Here is a 19,391-nt window from a genome sequence, read left to right as displayed (position 1 = left end):
GTCTCTATTATCTATTTTTCCAGTGTTTATCTCCACGTCTTCAAATTTTTCAGCTCCCACATATAAGAACATGAGACATGACTTTTTGTGCCTGGCTTATTTCACTTAAAATAATGACCTGTGGTTCCATTCATGTTGCTGTGAATGGCATGATTTCATTCTTTTTATGGTTGAATGGTAATCGAGACAGAGGGAGAGAGAGAGAGAGACAGAGAGACAGAGAGAGAGAGAGAAAGTGTGTGTGAGTGTGTGTACACGCCTGAATGGTAATCCAGTGTGTGTGTGTACACACATGAATGGTAATCCAGAGTGTGTGTGTGTACACACCTGAATGGAAATCCAGTGTGTGTGTGTGTGTGTACATGTGCACCACACACACACACACATCCATTGTCTCTAGTCATCCATTGATGGGCACTTAGGCTGATTCCATACCTTTGCTATCGTGACTAGTGCTGTGTAAACCTGCAAGCGCGGGCATCCCTTTGTCACTATTTTTTTATTTAGCTGTTCCATTAGGTGTGTAATATCTCACTGTCATCTTAATTTGCATTTCCCTGATGGCCAGTGACAATGAGCATCTTTTCATGTGCTTATTTGTCATCCACATATCCTCTTCAGTGAGGTGTCTCTTCATGCCCATTTTCTAATAGCACTGTTTTGGTTTTTTACTGTTGAGAGTTAAGAGTTCTTTATATACTCTATAGCATGAGTTATGTGCCACATTATGTTGAGTTGCAAATCATTTCTCCCAATCTGTTTGTCTTTTCATTCTAATAGTTTTTCACAAAGCAACACTTTTGAATTTTGATAATTTTTTCTATGCATCACACTTTTAAAGTCATGACAAGAACTTTTTGTGAATCCCTAGGGCCCAAAACTTTTCTAAAATTTTTATAGTTTTCTGTTTCACATCTAAATTTATTACCTATATGGTGATGACCTTTTTTAAGCTGTAAAATTTAAGTCAAGGTTTGTTTTTTTTTGTTTTCACCTGTGTACCCAATTATCCCAGCCACATTTGTTGAAGATGATCCAGCCTAGATTGAACTATTTTGGTATCTTTGTCAAAAAAATCAACTCTCTGTACTTGTATGGGATTATTTCTTGGTTCTGTTCTGTTCCACTGATACATATTTATCCTTCCACCAACAGCAGTGATATGGTTTCACTGTGTCCCCACCTAAGTCTCCTCTTGAATTCTCACATGTTGTGGAAAGAACCCAGTGGGAGGTAACTGAATCATGGCGGGGGGGTGGGGGCAGGTCTTTCCCATGCTGCTCTTGTGACAGTAAGTCTCAGGAGATCCTATGGTTCTATAAGGGAAAGTTTCCCTGCAGGAGCTCTCCCTCTTTGCTTGCCGCCATCCACGTAAAATGTGACTTGCTCCTCCTTGCCTTCCACCATGATTGTGGCCTCCCCAGCCATGTGGAACTCTAAGTCCAATAAACCTCTTTCCTTTATAAATTGCCCAATCTCGGGTATGCCTTTATCAGCAGGGTGAACATGGACTAATACAAGCAGTTTCTATTACTGTACTGTATGATAAGTCTTAAAATCACTTAGTGATTCCTATTAAATCTTTCTGCATTTTGTTTCAGCTATTCTAGTCCTTTGTCCTTCCTTTTACATTTTAGAATAATCTTTTACATATCTACAAAAATCTTGCTGGGATTTTGATAGGAACTGTGTTAAATCTGTACATCAATTTGGGGAGAAATGGTATCTTTCTTATGTTAAGTCTTTTAATCTATGAATACAATATTTACTTAGATCTTGCTTTCCTCAATGTTAAGGTTTTCTGCATAAAAGTCCCACATATGAGCCAGGTGCAGTGGCTCATGCCTGTAATCCCAGCACATTGGGAGACTGAGGCAGACAGATTATGAGGTCAGGGGTTTGAGACCAGCCTGACCAACATGGTTTTAACTCTGTCTCTACTTAAAAATACAAAAATTAGGGGCTGGGTGCGGTGGCTCACGCCTGTAATCCCAGCACTTTGGGAGGCCGAGGCAGGTGGATCACAAGGTCAAGAGATCGAGACCATCCTGGTCAACATGGTGAAACCCCATCTCTACTAAAAATACAAAAAATTAGCTGGGCATGGTGGCATGTGCCTGTAATCCCAGCTACTCAGGAGGCTGACGCAGGAGAATTGCCTGAACCCATGAGGTGGAGGTTGCGGTGAGCCGAGATCATGCCATTGCGCTCCAGCCTGGGTAACAAGAGCGAAACTCCATCTCCAAAAAAAAAAAAAAAAAATGCAAAAATTAGCCGGGCATAGTGGCATGCAGCTGTAATCCCACCTACTTGGAAGGCTGAGGCAGGAGAATCACTTGAACCCGGGAGGCAGAGGTTGTGGTGAGCCAAGATCGTGCCATTGCACTCCAGCCTGGGTGAAAGAGCAAGACTCCATCTCAGGAAAAAAAAAGGTCCTATATATATTTTCTCAATTTTACACTGATGTCTTTTTATTTTTTGCATAATTTTAAATATTATATTTTGGTTTCCACATGTTAACTGCTAGTATAAATACAACTGGATTTTGTGTATTAAACATGTACAATCCTGCTGAACTTAAAGTTCAAGATTTTTTGTAGATTCCTTGGGATTTTCTATGTAGACTATTATGTCATCTAAAGAAAAAAGACAGTTTTATTTCTTCCTTTCTGTTTTTACGACTTCTATTTCCTTTCATTACATTATTGATTTGGCTAGAAATTCCAGTACTGGCCGGGCGCGGTGGCTCACGCCTGTAATCCCAACACTTTGGGAGGCTGAGGCAGGTGGATCATGAGGTCAAGAGATCGAGACCATCCTGGTCAACATGGTGAAACCTCGTCTCTACTAAAGATACAACAAATTAGCTGGGCATGGTGGCACGTGCCTGTAATCCCAGCTACTCAGGAGGCTGAGGCAGGAGAATTGCCTGAACCCAGGAGGCAGAGGTTGCGGTGAGGTTGCGGTGAGCCGAGATCACGCCATTGCACTCCAGCCAGGGTAACAAGAGCGAAACTCCGTCTCAAAAAAAAAAAAAAAAAAGAAATTCTAGTACTATCTTAAATTACAATAGTGACAGCAAACATCCTTGCTTTGCCCTGAATATTAGGGTGAAAATACTGTTTTTCACCATTACGTTTGATGCTAGCTGTAGATTTTTTTGTAGATGCTGTTTATCAAGTTGAAAACATTTCCTCTATCATTCATTTTCTGAGAGAGTTTTTCATGAATGAGTGCCGAATTCTGTCATGGTTCTTTGGAGTAGGTTTCCTTTTCTGACCTACTGACAGAATTACACTGATGACTTTCAAATATCGATCCAACCTTGCAGCCATGAAATAAACTGCACTTGGTCATGGTGTATAATTCATTCTCTTTCCCTCTATTCTTTTTTGCCTTCTTTTTCCTGCCTTCTTGTGGGGTAAACATTTTTTATCATTTCATATTTATTTACCTAAAGTATTTCTGAGTTTGTCTCTTTGTATAATTTTAGTGGTTGCTCTAGGTTTTAGATTGTACAACTTACTGTAGTCTACTGATTATCAACATTTTACCAGTTCACATAAAGTATAAAAATCTTACTTTCCTCTATGCTTCTTTACCTTTCCCCATTTATAATGTAATCATTATATTTCCTCCACATACACTGAGAACCAACCGTATCACAGTTATGTTTCAAATTCCAAACATAATTTAGAAAATAAACAAATGTTGAATCTGACATTTTTGCTGTCCATTGTTTGTTCTTCCCTCCTGATGTTCCCACATTTCTTTTATCATTTCCTTTCTGTTTAGAGAATTTCCTTTACTTGTTATTTTAAGAGAGTAGGTCAGCTGGAGATAAATCATATGAAGCACGTTTTCACTAGATATCAAATTCTGAGTTGACAGTCCTTTTCTTTCAGCACCTGAAAAATGTCCTGCCACTTCCTTCTGGCCTCCATAAGTTCTGATAAGATGCACTGTCAGGCCAGGTGCAGTCGCTCCCACATGTAATCCCAGGCGTGATTTGGGAGGCCGAGGCAGGCAGATCACCTGAGGTCAGGAGTTCAAGACCAGCCTGGCTAACATGGTGAAACCCCATCTCTACTAAAAATACAAAATTAGCGGGGTGTGGTGGTGCATGCCTGTAATCCCAGCTACATGGAAGGCTGGGGCAGGAGAACTGCTTGAACCTGGGAGGCAGAGGTTGCAGTGAGCCGAGATTGCACCACTGCACTCCAGCTGGGTTACAGAGCAAGACTCCATCTCAAAACAAAAACAAAAAACAAAAAACAAAAAAAACAAAGATCTACTGTCACTCAAATTACTTTCCGTTACAGGTAAAGTGGTATCTCTCTTACTACTCTTTCGTCTTCAGAAGTTTACCCAGGATGTGTCTTAGAATCTTTGTGTTTATCTTCTCTGGGCTTACTCTGCTTCTTGAAATCTGTAGATGTATGGCTTGCCAAATATAGGAAACGTAGCAATTATTTCTTCAAACACATTTTTCCCTGTCCTTCTCTCTTTCTAGACCTCTGACAACACATATGTTGCATTTTCTGTTAAAGTCCCATGGGTCCCTGAGGCTCTACTCACTTTTTTCCAGTCTATTTTCTCTCTGCTGTTCAGATTGGGTAACTTCCACTGTTCTATCTCCAAACTGACAGCTTCTTTTGTCTGTCCTCTCCTTTCTGCTACTGAGCCATCCACTGAATTTATTTCATGTATTCTATTTTTCACTTCTAAAATGTCCATGTTTCTCTTTTACATCCTGCATTTTCTTCCTGGGGTTATTTTTCATTTAAGTGTTAATTGGTTATTGAAGAGTTTTTATGATGGCTGCTTTAAAGTCATTGTGAAACAATTCTAAAATCTGTGTCATCTCTACATTGGCATTAGTGGTCTTTTCTTGTTTAGGTTGAGATTTTCCTGTTCTTCCTATAAGTGATTTTCCACTAAAATCCTGACATTTGGGGTTTGATGTCATCAGACTCAGGATCTGATGTAAATCTTCTGTTATAGAGGCCTCTGCCAGGTGGAGGTGGAAGGTGAGGTGGAAGTTAAGATTCCCACTCAGCCTCCATAGACCCCTGCATGAGGAGGTCCTCATTGCTGCTGGTTAAGGGGAAAGTGCAGCCACCTCCTGAACCTCCACTCCCACCACCAAGGCCAAATCAGAGCTGCCTCCTTGCTGCTTCCTACAGTCTCCCCCATACCACAGAGGGGTGGCCTCATTACCACCAGGCAGCAGTAAAGTCCCTGAGTTTTTGTGACGTCACTCTTGATACCCTAGCAGGAAGGGGAAGCTATGCTTTGTAACCACCCAGCAGAATTAAAACCCCTACTCCTCAGCCAGCCTTCTCTGACAGCAGCCCTGCAGCCTGTCATGGGTGGGAAGCCAGAGCACCTACCCAGCCTCTGATCACCAGGGTGAGGGTGCTGCTGCAGTGTTTCCTGTGATATTCAGCTGGAGTAAAGCACTCACCGTCTATAAGTTCTGTACCTTGCAGGCTGCCCCTTTCCTGGTCTCTCAGTCACAGAGAGCAGGCTTTGCTTGGGCCTTGTTTTGTCTGAGCCCTTTTATACCTGTGCTGCTAGCTTCTCCAGCACAACATGTGGGATAACATTAAGCAAAAAGAAAACTCACAGAATTAAGTTTTATGTCATTTCTGAGGTCCCAATGAACGAAGCAAGTCTACTTTCTTTTCTCCATCTTTCAGTCTTACATTTGTTTTATATATGTCCAATGTTTTTAGATATACTTAGTGGGACGAATAAAGAAAAATAAGTCTACTCCATCTTTACGCAAGCACAAAGCCAAGAATCCTCTTTTATTCTCAAATTGCATACGTGTAGGCCTATTTTTAAAGGAGAGAAAAGTAAGTGTTGCTTTACAACATAAAATACATTCGGTTACTCTGTAGTTTATAGAGTATGTTTTATAAAGGAAAAAAAGAAACCATATCAAAAGCCTGTGAAAGCTGTCCTGACATGGCCTCAGAGAAAAAGGGAGACTTTATCTTCAGTTAAACGAAGCAAGTAAGACTAGCAAAGGGCTTCCCTTCCCTCTCTTAAGAACTTTATCTGTAAAAATATTCTGATATGTTCCAGACATTCTACAAGCTGGTTACCAAAAAATGCAAAAATTACAGCATCAACTTTCCTTTCTCATCAAAATGATAAGCTTTGGATCACTGATTTTATCTTAAGAACCACATCCTTGGCTTTTCCAGCCTCTCCGTAAGTTACACGGTGCTCTCTTTGGTTTAGTTTGCTTTCTTCGCCACTTCACAAAACAGTCAACACCACAGATCAACTGCAACAGAATGTATGCATTTCCTACAATCACCTCCCTGGAAGTTGGCAGCAAATAAAGATTTTTTCATACTGAGTCATCTTATCGTCTCTATGTTCAGACCCTCCACATTCTTCCCAGCAGTCCACATTGGTCCCATCACCACTTCCTTCCTTTCACACCAGATCCTCCTTGGCCAAAAAAAAAAAGCTCAAGACCAGAAGTGTTTTAGATTTCAGATGCTTTCAGATTTTGGAATATCTGCATATACATAATGAGATATCCTGGGGATGGGACCCAAGGCTGAACACAAAGTTCATTTATGTTTCATGTATACCTCATGCACATAGCCTGAAAGTAATTTTTTTTTTGAGATGGAGTCTCGTTCTGTCACCCAGGCTGGAGTGCAGTGGCACAATCTCAGTTCACCGCAACCTCCGTCTCCTGGGTTCAAGCAATTCTCCTTACTCAGCCTCCCAAGTAGCTGGAATTACAGGCGCCCACCACCAGGCCCAGCTAATTTTTGTATTTTTAGGAGAGATGGGGTTTTGCCATGTTGGTCAGCTGGTCTCAAACTCCTGACCTCAAGTGATCCGCCCACCTTGGCCTTCTAAAGTGCTGGGATTACAGGCATGCGCCACTATGCCCAGCCACCTGAAGGTAATTTTATTTTTCCCTTGGGGACTCTGAATAAACTATGTTGTGTATCCACATTTTGACTACAACTTGTCACAAGGTAAGGTGTGGAAATTTCCACTTGTGTCATGTTAGCACTCAAAAAGTTTTGGATTTTGGAGCACTTTGGATTTTGAATTTTTGGATTAGGATGCTCAATCAGTATTAGCATAGATCTTATTTAAATGTTTAATAACCAGTTTAGGGGGGTTTCAGGTTTGTATCATGGGAAGAGGGTCAAGGAAGTGGCAGGTGTTTGTAAAAGAACTACTGAAATGGTATACCATGGAACCTAAAATAGACAAGAAGGGAAGTGAAAACAGAATTAATGGAGACATACTGGGAGAAAGCTGGTGGACTGGCAGGTCTACCAGAAGCTGAAGAGCTACTACACAGAATTACTGTAAGGCTTAAATAGATCAATAAACACAAAGAGTCAGGAATCCTCATGACATCCCTATGAGACAGAGTTCCCAAATCCAATTAAGAGCCTTTCAACAGTCATATATCACTTAAGGATGGGGATAGGTTCTGAGAAATGTGTTGTCAGGAGATTTCATCACTGTGGGACCATCACAGAGTACACTTACACAAAGCTAAGTGCACAGCCTACTACACACCGAGGCTAGATGGCAGAGGTTGCTGCTCCTAGGCTATAGCCCTGCACGGCATGTTACTGTACAGAAAACTGCAGGCAACTGTAACACAATGCCATATTGTCTATTTGTGTATCTAAACATATCTATACATAGAAAAGGTACAGTAAAAATACAGTATTATAATCTTATGGGACCACCATCTTAACACAAGGTCTGTTGTTGAACAAACATCATTCGTAACGTGGCCCCTGACTGTATTTAACTGACTAAACACTAATAAACTGATTATAGAACTGTAAAGAGAAAAAAGAAACTTCTTCACTCCAAAAATAAAATCTCTATGCACTGTTTTACCTAAATAAAAACAAAAAGAAACCTGAGATTCCAAACCATAATTATTTTCCTTCAAAATATTCACATTTACCCAATATTATTGGACAGATTATCATATTAAACAGAAGGCTTATGTTGATTAAATATGCTTCTGGTTTTTAATAAACATTATTTTCAAAAAACTATAAATAGTCCACTCTAAAAATTCAATCTCTCTCTCCTACCATAGATTTAATAAACTCTCCTTCTGAACTCTTGACTGATTTATACAGTCTGTCCAATTCACCCATCCTCAGTATATGTTGCCATGTACATAGTATACACCTATTGCTTGTAAGCAGTCAGAAACAGGCACAGAGCTTTGATGCAGCACAGTGCTCTGCATACAGCAGGCAATGGCCAAACACTCAACAAATTAATGAAACCCATATACACACTTTGTGTTAGCAAGCTAAATTCCTCATCTTTAGAAATGCTGTAATATTGGGTCAGGTGCAGTGACTCACGCCTGTAATCCCAGCATTTTGGGAGGCTGAGGCAGGCGAGGTCATGAGTTCAAGACCAGCCTGGCCAACATGGTGAAACCCCGTCTCTACTAAAATACAAAAATTAGCTGGGTGTGATGGTGCACACCCGTAGTCCCAACTACCCAGAAGGCTGAGGCACAAGAATTGCTCGACCCTGGGAGGTAGAGGTTGCAGTGAGCTGAGATCATGTCGCTGCACTCCATCCTGGGCAACAGAGTGAGACTCCATCTCAATAAAAAAAAAAAAAAAGAAATGCTGTAATACTAAATAGCATCAATGAACACTTAGCTTCCTGCTCTTTTACAAAAGATTCTTTCCAATATTAATTAAATTGTAGCTATAGAAATTATCATTCTCCTGAGTGCATACAATTTGAGGAAGGAAGATAATCAAAGTAGCTTTAAACAGCAATACAATAAATTCTTTATTTTGTTGTTGTTTTGTTTTGTTTTGTTTTTGAGATGGAGTCTCACTCTCTCACCCAGGCTGGAGTACAGTAGCATGATCTCGGCTCACTGCCACCGCAACCACCGCCTCCTAAGTTCAAGCGATTCTCTCAGCCTCCCAAGTAGCTGGGATTACAGGCGCCCTCCACTAGGCCCAGCTAATTTTTGTATTTTTAGTAGAGACGGGGTTTCACCATGTTGCGCAGGTTGGTCTTGAACTCCTGACTTAGGCAATCCACCCACCTCGGCCTCCCAAAGTGCTGGGATTACAGGTGTGAGCCATCACTCCTGGCCAACAAATTCTTAATTTACACTTTCATTTGAAACAAAAAATACAAAACATTACTTTCAGTTTGATATATAGTAGGATTTTAAACACTTTTCATCGAAGCAAAAACACTTGCTTAAATGGTTAATGCCAGAAATGCTAATCATATGCAAAAGAATGGTTAAGGAATATAATTTCCATGTGACATTAAAATAAATTGGAGAAATAAATTGAAAATGGAATAAAATGTGATGGAATTTCCACCAGAAGTTTAATAAAGTTCGCAGTAACATTATATCACAACAGCACTATTAGATGAATTCCTAGTGGGCTAAAACACCAAACTCAATTTCTGAACAATACTGAGGAACAGAAAGGTCTCTACAGGCAACCTCAGAACTCTGTCATCAATATTAACCTGATACAAATGTTTTGTCATTAATGAGATGAAGGCATGGAATACATACACCTTCAATTCCGTAGATGACACTGAATTAGAAAACATCATTAATTGGAGAAATAACCATCAAGATCTTCAAAAGATCTCAGTAGTTGAAAGAATAAGTTTAAACCAAGGATGAAATTCAACAGATGTAAAATCTTTTCCCTGAAAAATAAGACAGGATAAATAAGAAAACTCCATCTTGGCTGGGCGCGGTGGCTCAAGCCTGTAATCCCAGCACTTTGGGAGGCCGAGGCGGGTGGATCACGAGGTCAAGAGATCGAGACCATCCTGGTCAACATGGTGAAACCCCGCCTCTACTAAAAATACAAAAATTAGCTGGGCATGGTTGCGTGTGCCTGTAATCCCAGCTCCTCAGGAGGCTGAGGCAGGAGAATTGCCTGAACCCAGGAGGCAGAGGTTGCGGTGAGCCGAGATCGCGCCATTACACTCCAGCCTGGGTAACAAGAGCAAAACTCCGTCTAAAAAAAAAAAAAAGAAAACTCCATCTTAGTTTCAACTTGGGGAAAGAGACTTAGGAATTTTAGTTCAGGGCAAAAGCGCAAAGTGAACAGTCTAATAAAGCTACCCAAAAGGAGGAAGGGGGAAAACACACTCACTCAAGGTCTCCTGTATACAGCACTTCGCAAGAATGGCTGACATATATTACATAACATAACCTTTCCAATAACAAAATGAGGCTGATATGAACACCATGTGAGAGGACAGGAAGTGGGGACTTAGGAAGGCCTTGCCCAAGATCACACTGCTGTTGTGAGATGTGGCCAGTGTCCATTCCCCTACTCTGTCTCCTGTGAGCAGTATTAATAGAAAGGCAGCATTCAAACCCAGGGGATAACAGATCACTCCATTTGTTCCTCATTAGTCAGTTCACATTTAGATACCGTTCAACTCCTGGGATCACATTTCAAAAGCGATTTTGAAAGACCCGAATTTGATCAGGAAAGTAACCAGAACTGTGTGTGTGTGTGTGTGTGTGTGCGCGTGCGCTGGGGTCGCGGGAAGTTCAGAATAGGAAGAAAAATACTGAAGAAATATAGTAACTATCTTGAGCTATCTCATTTAGAGAGAAATAATTCCTGGAATACTTTTATGACCATAACTCACAGGCCAACATACTGAATTTAAGAGAAAAACGCTTGAACTTTAATAAATGAAACTTTCAAGCAATTAACACTTTCCTATAATGGTATCAGCTTCAAGTGACCCCGCCAAGCACAAGGAACGTTTTACCGTTTAAGCTAAATGACTAAATCTTTAAAAACCTGGCAGACCTTAGATAGTTTTGCTTACAATCTGGAAAAATGCATTTATTCAACTTTCTTTAGTGAATGAGTATATTATTATTGTTGCTGTTGTGTTATTCCGGTGAACAGCTATCTTAATGTTTCCCTCCAGCGGAGGTTGCTTACCGGGGAAGGGAAAGAAAAGGAAGTCTTAAAAGGGGAACAATATCATGGCGCTGTGTTAATCACTTCAGCATTCGTCACCCCGCAATCACCATCCTTCTTGAAGCCGGCCATCCCCACTCTGGCTAGAAGGCAGGCCATCCTCCTCTCCGAAAGGCCTCCAAAGTGCCACCCTGGAGACGCACTTCCCCAGGGTGCCCAGGCCGAAGCCTATGGGGCGAAGAGAGACCCCCGAGCAGAACCCTTCTGCCCCAGACCTCTCCAGTGCCGCCCGGGGCCCTCCAGCGCCCCGACTCCTAGACTACGACCCCTGCTGCACCGCTCCGGGCCCGGATCCCTCCTGCACCCCGGTCCCTCTGGCACCGCCACGGACAACTCCTGCGCCCCGACTTCTCTTGCACCCTGAACCCTCCTGAACCACGGCACTTCCAGCACCGCCACCGGCCCTCCTGGGCCCCGACCCCTGCTGCACCACCCTGGATCCTCTGCATTCCGAGCCCACCTGCATCCCATCCCCCACCACGCCCCAACGGCCACTGCACCCCCTAGAGCCCGGCAGCGTCCCGACTCCTCTTCTGGGTAGCCGGGAAAAGACTCGGCGCTGGAGAGATAGGAAAATGGCGGCACTCACCTGTCACAGCCGCCGTGCCCGCCACCCCCGGAGCCAGCGCGGGTCGCGCACCGCCCGTGAGTCCCTAGGACGCGGTCCCCAGTACTGACCCCACGACGCGCAGGACACCAGCTGCCTCCACACTGACGCGACCCCACGACCCCGACCCGGCGCTTCTATACTTCCGGCGCCGCCGGAAGTCCCGCCCCACTCCCGCGCCTCTGGGGCCGGCGGAAGCCGCCGCCGGCGTCGGAAGTCATGCCTCGGCTTCCGCCCCGCATCCCCGTGGGGTCCGGGCGCCTCTACTCCACAGCCGACGTCCCAATCCTGGTCGCCTACTCCTGCCGCATAGCGGGGCGCGGGAGGAGGCCTCGGGGGTCGTATCTACTCACCGGCGGGGCGCTCTGAGTCCATCTGCGCCGCAGCCCGGCAGCCGGGGCGGGAGTACAGCGAGCCCGGGGCGGGGTCCGCCCGAGGCCTGAGAACCCGGGCCGCCTGCGCTGGTGGACGCGCTGCCTGCGGTGCGGGAGCCTGACGAAGACGGTGCGGTCAGCATTCAGCTCCTCCGCAGTGACTCACCCGCATCCCGAAGCTTTTGATCACCATTGGCTAGGAAGGAAAAACAGAATCAGCTGTTCCTTGCGAAGGTGGGACTTGAGCCGCTTTTTTCCTAGAATCTAGGTTGGAAACGCCGCATGATAGTCTTTACGTAAACAGCCGTCTCTCCGCTCTGCAGAAAGCTCTAACTGCGCCTTTGAAGCCCGTCTAGAGTAAATCTGCTGCGTGAAAGTATTTTTTTTCTGTGTAGGTCAACATTCCTGCAACTTCCTTTAAACATGAAGCTCAACGCCGGGTGCGGTGTCTGACGCCTGTAATCCCAGCACTTTGGGAGGCCGAGGCCGGTGGATCACAAGGTCAGGAGTTCGAGACCAGCCTGGCCAACATGGTGAAACCCCGTCTCTACTAAAAATACAAAAATTTATCGGCCGGGTGTGGTGGCTTACGCCTGTAATCCAAGTACTTTGGAGGCCAAGGCGGGCGGATCACCTGAGGAAGGGAGTTCAAGACCAGCCTGACCAACATGGTGAAACCCCGTCTTTAAAAAAAAAAAAAAAATTAGTCCGGCGTGCTGGCGCTCGCCTGTAGTCCCAGCTACTCGGAAGGCTGAGGCCGGAGAGTCACTTAAACTCGGGAAGCGGAGGTTGCCGTGAGCCGAGATCAGGCCACTGCACTCCAGCCTGGCAACAGAGTGAGAGACTCCGTCTCAAAAAAAAAAAAATAAGCTCAAGATGAAGCGTCAGGAGCGGTAACTTGTTTGTTGCACGAGAATCAAATTTAACATATTTAGGGGATCCAGATAACCAAAAAAAAAAAAAAAATTAAACGTGTATTTCTGCATTGAGTATATTAATAAAACTTTATCGCTAAAACAGTTCTCTAAGAGGAACGCCAAGGAAAAAATATTTGACATTTTAGAGAAGTCATTTTTTAAACTTTTAGAGGTTGTGACATTTAAGTAACAAATGTTTATTTAGCACCCGATATGCATACATTCTGCTGGGCATGGCAGCAAAGAGAAAGCTTTGTAAATCGCAGTGTCTCATCTAACCCACATTCTAATAGGTGGTTTTATTTTGCAGTCAGATAACGCTTAGGATATCATTAATGTAATGTTTTAATTTGATATATTTAGGATTCCACAAAAGTCACTGAAAATAACTGAGTGCATGACATGTCACAAAACCAAGGGAAAGAAATCAACATTTTTTTGAGAGCCAGTCACTTTACATCTTTTGTAACTAATGTAATCCCCAAAAGAATCCAGTAAAGTAGAAGTTATTATTCTAAGTTGAATTTTAAGTATGAGAATGTTGAAATAACTTGTCAAAAAGATAATCGTGCAGTCGGGCAAAGACTAAAGGCTGACGTCAGAGCCCATGTTCTTTTCACTACCCATGCTAGGGCTGCAGTAACAAAATACTGCAAACTAGGCAGCTTGAACAAATTTATTGTCAGAGGTCTGACTGGAAGTCCAAGATGAAGGTGTTGGCAGGGTTGGTTCCTTTTGAGAGCTGTGATCGGAGCCTGTAATGCTTCTCAGCTTCCAGGCATTCCTTGGCTTGTGGCAGCTTACCCAGTCTTCACATGATGTTTTCCATGTCCATATCTGTCTGCACACTTTGTGTTCTTTTTATGAGGACATCAATCATATTGGAGTAGGAGAGGGCCTACTCTGACCTCAGGTTAACTAATCAGCCACAACAACCATATTTCCAAATAAGGTCACATTCTGAAATACTGGAAGTGAGGTCTTCAACACATGAACTGAAGAGGGGGACACAGGTTAACCCATAACACACAGTTTCCTGAAATAACTGTCCAATGTAATTTTTTTGAAAGACACAAAACTAGCCAAAATTATAAAAGGTTATGATTGCAATTCTGGTATCCAATTACATACTCCCTCCTACAAAAGCTGCAGGGAATCCTGTCTGACAAAACAAGTTTCTATCTTGTTACATGTCCACCTATGCAAAATACATGTAATTTATTTGTCCCTGCCATAGGGCAACAATGCTGAATTTAGTAAGACTCATTTACGAGCATGGTTTGATAGAGAATTAAGATTTACTAGGTATTATCTCATTGTCCTCATTACTGATTATTTTAACTGTGCTTCAAACACTTGGGTAGTTAGTATACTCTAGTGTTATAAGCTGGTTGCCATGTTGCTTCATAATCATTCTCAAGTTGTATGTGTGTGTATACATGTGTGTATGTCATAACAGGCCCACCTGTTTTAGAGTGCATCACTTTATTGCACTTCACGGGTATCATGTTTCTTACAAAGTGGAGATTTGTGGCAACCTTGCATGGAGCAAGCCTATCAGCACCATTTTTCCAACAGTACGTGCTCACTTCATGTTCTGTGTCACATCTTGGTAATTCTTGGAATGTTTCAAATGTTTTATTATATCAGTTATGGTGATCTGTGATTGGTGATATTTGATATTACTGTCGAAATTATTTGGGGAGGCACCAAGAACCACCCCTAGATAAAATAGCAAACTGAGTTAGTAAATGTTAGATGTGTCTGACCACTCCACTGACCAGTTGCCTCCCTGTCTCGCTCCATCTACTCAGACCTCCCTATCCTTGAGACACAGCAATACTGAAATTAGGGGCCTGGCCTGCTGGGGGTTCATGCCTGTAGTCCCAGCTACCTGGGAGACTAAAGCAGGAGGATTGCTTGAGCCCAGGAGTTCGAGGTTGCAGTGACCCGTGATCACACCACTGCACTCCAGCATGGGCAGTAAAGCAAGACCCCAACTCAAAAAAATTAGGGCAATTAATAGCCCTAAAATGGCCAATAATTGTTTTGTAAAAGAATGAGTTGCATATCTCTTACTTTAAATCAAAAGCTAGAAATGATTAAATATAGTGAGGAAGGCATGTTGAAACAGCCAAATTGTGAATGCAAACGAAAAGTTCTTTAAGGAAATTTGAAGTGCTCCTCCAGTGAACACACAAATTAAAAAAATGAAACCGTTTTATTGCTGATATGCAGAAAGTTTGAGTGGTGTGTAAACATTAAAGCGACCACACTGTTCCCTTAAATCAAAACCTAATCCAGAGCAAGGCCCTAACTCTCTTCAGTTCTGTGAAGGCTGAGAGAGATAAGGAAGCTACACAAGAAAAATCTGAAGCTATCAGAAGTTGGTTCATGAGATTGAAGGAAAGAAGCTGTCTCTATAAGACAAAACTGCTAGCTGGGCGTGGGGCATGCGCCTGTAGTCCCAGCTACTCGGGAGGCTGAGGCAGGAGAATTGCTTGAACCCAAGAGGCGGAAGTTGCAGTGAGCCGAGATTCTGCCACTGCACTCCAGCCTGGCGCCTGGCAACAGAGTGAGACTCTGTCTCAAAAAAAAAAAAAAAAAAAGTGCAAGATAGGCCAGGCACGGTGGCTTATGCCTATAATCCCAGCATTTTGGGAGGCCGATGCAGGTGGATCGTTTGAGGTCAGGAATTCAAGACATGCCTGGTCGACGTGGTGAAACCCTGTCTCCACTAAAAATACAAAAATTAGCTGGGTGTGGTGGTGCACGCCTGTAGTCCCAGCTACTCAGGAGGCTAAGGCAGGAAAATCACTTGAACCCAGGAGGTGGAGGTTGCAGTAAGCTGAGATCACACCATTGCACTCCAGCCTGGGCAACCAAGTGAGACTCCTACTCAAAAAAAAAAAAAAAAAAAAAGTGCAAGTGTAAGTTAAAGCAGCAAGTCATCTCGGATCATCTGGGAGATCTACCTAAGATCACTGATGAAAGTGGCTATGCTAGGCCGGGTGTGGTGGCTCACGCCTGTAATCCAAGCACTTTGGAGGCCAAGGCGGGTGGATCACCTGAGGTCAGGAGTTCAAGACCAGCCTGACTAACATGGTGAAACCTCGTCTTTAAAAAAAAAAAAAGAAAGTGGCTATGCTAAACAACAGGTTTTCTTTGGAGTTCAACCTTATTTTGGGAAAAGATGCCACCTAGGACACTCATAGCTAAAGAGAAGTCAAAGGCAGGCTTCAGAGCTCCAACGGACGGGCTGACCCTTGCTAGGGAGCTAGTGCAGCTGGTGACTTTATGTTGAAGCCAATGCTCATTTACCATTCTGAAAATCGTAGGGCCTTAAGAGTTATGCTGATATTTTCAGCCCCCTGTTGAGACCTACTGCTCAGGAAAAAAAAAAAAAAAAAAAAATTCTTTTAATATATTACTGCTGATTTACAGCGCTCCTGTTTACCCAAGAGCTCTGATGGAGATGTACAAGGAGATTCATGTTGATTTCATGCCTGCTAACACAACATCCTTTTGAGGTTCAAGTCTCATTATTTAAGAAATACATTTTGTAAGGCTATTGCTGCCTGAAGATGTAATTGAATCAGTGCAATAGCATAATAAAACTTGAATGGATAAGCAGTTGCTTCTTGTGGGTGAGCAACGAAAGTAGTTTCTTGAGATGGAACCTAATCCTGGTGAAGATGTGAACACTGTTGAAATGACAACAGAGGATTTAGAATACTCCATAGACTTAGTGTATGAAGCAGCAGCAGGGTATGAGAAGATTGACTCCAATTTTGAAAGTTTTCCTTTGGGTAAAATGAAATCTTTCATAAAAAGAAGAGTCAATCAATGTGACAAATTTCATTATTGTCTTATTTTAAGAAGCTGCCACAGCCACCCCAACTTTCAAGCATCAACTTGGTCAACAGCCATCAACGTCAACGCAAAACCCTCTGCCAGCAAAAAGATTATGACTCACTGAAGGCTCAGCTGATTGTTAGCAATGAAAAAAAAATATTAATTTTAAGAATCTTGACCATTCAGAACTCATCTTTTTAATATTCTCTATGGCAAAATGGGAAATACACACAAAGCACTTCTGCTACATACTGAATTATGATTGTCTCCAGTAAAAAAACTTGTGGGAACGTTTGAATTGTAAGCTTAACTAGCTAGCTGCTTTTTTCGTGCAATACCACTTTTAATGGAAATAACTGACAGATAAACAGGTATTCAAACCTAGGTTTTTGGCAGACATTTTTGTGAAAATATGTTCATGCCACTTCAAGGAACATAATTCTCAGTACTTGTTGACAATGTTTGAATTTTCATGCAAAAATTCAAATTTTAAGAACTTGGCAGCTTCCGAATACTTATTTTTTAATTTTTTATTTTATTTATTTTATTTTTATTTTTATTTTTTTTTTTTTGGAGACGGAGTTTCGCTCTTGTTACCCAGGCTGGAGTGCAATGGCGCGATCTCGGCTCACCGCAACCTCCACCTCCTGGGTTCAAGCAATTCTTCTGCCTCAGCCTCTGCAGTAGCTGGGACTACAGGCACGCACCACCATGCTCAGCTAATTTTTTATATGTTTAGTAGAGACGGGGTTTCACCATGTTGACCAGGATGGTCTCGATCTCTTGACCTCGTGATCCACCCGCCTCGGCCTCCCAAAGTGCTGGTATTATAGGCGTGAGCCACCGCGCCAGGACAGCTTCCGAATACTTAAAAACTTTTCTGATGAGATTACTAGTGATATTAACAAATGTGATTGTTTGATATTGAATAATGAAATGTGTTAGCATTTGGAAGATCTGTTTAATTCAGTAAATCACTATTTTCCAAATGACTAATGCATGACATTGCAACATCATACATAAGAAAATAAGCATTCGAAGCACAGTCAAAAATCAATGAATTGGCCAGGCGCGGTGGCTCACGCCTGTAATCCCAGCACTCTGGGATGCCGAGGAGGGTGGATCACGAGGTCAAGAGATCGAGACCATCCTGGTCAACATGGTGAAACACCATCTCTACTAAAAATACAAAAAATTAGCCAGGCATGGTGGCGCGTGCCTGTAATCCCAGCTCCTCAAGAGGCTGAGGCAGGAGAGAATTGCCTGAACCCAGGAGGCAGAGGTTGCGGTGAGCCGAGATCGTGCCATTGCACTGCAGCCTAGGTGACAGAGCAAGACTCTGTGTCAAAAAAAAATAAAAAATAAAAAATGAATTTTAATGTAACAAGAGTACATAATGTAAAATGTCCATTGAAGTGGTTTCACATTCCAAATAGTAACTAGAAAATCCACCACTTGTGTTTTGGTGTAGTAGTATCAAAAAAGAATAACCAAGATCATTTGAAAAGGCTATTAAAAAATACTTCTCAATTTTCAAACTGTATACAGCAGGTTCGTTTCTTTGTAACACTGGTGAGAAAAGACTCCCTTGGAGGGGTGCTGTCTGTGTGCTGTTTACGTGTTCTCCCCACACCTGCATGGGTTTTCTCTGGGTACTGCAGTTCTTGCCACATGCAAAAGGTGTGCACGTGAGGTGAACTGGTGCGTCTTCACTGTCCCGATCTGAGTGTGCGTTTGTGAGTGGCCCTGTAATGGAATGGCGTCCTGTCCAGGGCTGGTTCCCTCTTTCTGCCCTGAGCTGCTGGAATAGGCTTCAGACACACACGACCCAGAACTGGAACAATTAAGTAAATAATTATCTTACTTGTTTTTTAGTAAATAATTATCTTGTTTTTTAGTAATCTTTCTTAAATGCATGTATAGCTCACATTACAATGTTTAATAGAATAGTTTGGTCTTTAGAAGCTTAGTGATTTTTTTTTTTCTTGGCGGAGGCTGCAGTCAGCCGAGATCGTGCTACTGCTCTCCAGCCTGGGCGACAGAGCGAGACTCCGTCTCAAAAAAAATAAAAATTCTACAAAATTAGCCCGGCGTGGTGGCGAATGCCAGAAGTCCCAGGTACTTGGGACGCTGAAACAGGAGAATCGCTTGAACCCGGGAGGCAAAGGTTACAGTGAGCTGAGACTGCACTATTGCACTCCAGCCTGGGCAACAAGAGCGAAACTCTCAAAAAAAAAAATTTAGAATGCCTTGTCGGGTACCCCGAAGGCAAACACACCCAACACAACGTGGAATGCCCACCCCTCCCGCGGCTCTGCTCCGCCTTCGTCTTGGTCGCAGACGCTTCAGTACGACCACCATCTGGACGTACACGGCCTAGCCCAGCAGAAAAACGCGGCAGTCCCAGCGGCGAAACTCGGGATGGGGGCGCACAACCAGCCCGTCAGCAGTGATGTCCCGCCTTTCCTCCGTTCCCATTGGTCCAGCCACGCAGGGGCCCCGCCCATGGGACGCCGAGCTTCTGTGTACTGGGCTCGGCGCGCCGGCGATTTCCGACTGGGAGGGCCCAGCTCCAAGGAGCGTGAGCGTCGGGACGCCT

General features: G+C 43.2%; 1 protein-coding gene across 3 annotated transcripts in view; it reads right to left on the bottom strand.

Moving 5' to 3' along the window:
* WDR37 (WD repeat domain 37) overlaps positions 1-12,179 on the bottom strand; it is an 85,125-nt gene extending 72,946 nt beyond the window's left edge. Inside the window, exon 1 of one of the 3 annotated variants that reach the window (XM_064371784.1) lies at positions 11,629-12,179. The gene's annotated coding sequence lies outside the window, so the exon portion shown is untranslated. The remainder of the gene's footprint in view (positions 1-11,628) is intronic. The other 2 variants (XM_064371783.1, XM_064371782.1) reach the window with 2 other exon arrangements.
* Positions 12,180-19,391: the final 7,212 nt, after the last annotated feature.

This window comes from Aotus nancymaae, unplaced genomic scaffold (assembly GCF_030222135.1).
Source record: "Aotus nancymaae isolate 86718 unplaced genomic scaffold, 86718_ANA_hifiasm-v0.15.2.pri h1tg000173l, whole genome shotgun sequence".
NCBI lineage: Eukaryota > Metazoa > Chordata > Mammalia > Primates > Aotidae > Aotus > Aotus nancymaae.
Note: the sequence above shows the minus strand (reverse complement) of the source record. Positions and strands in the feature narration are given on the sequence as shown.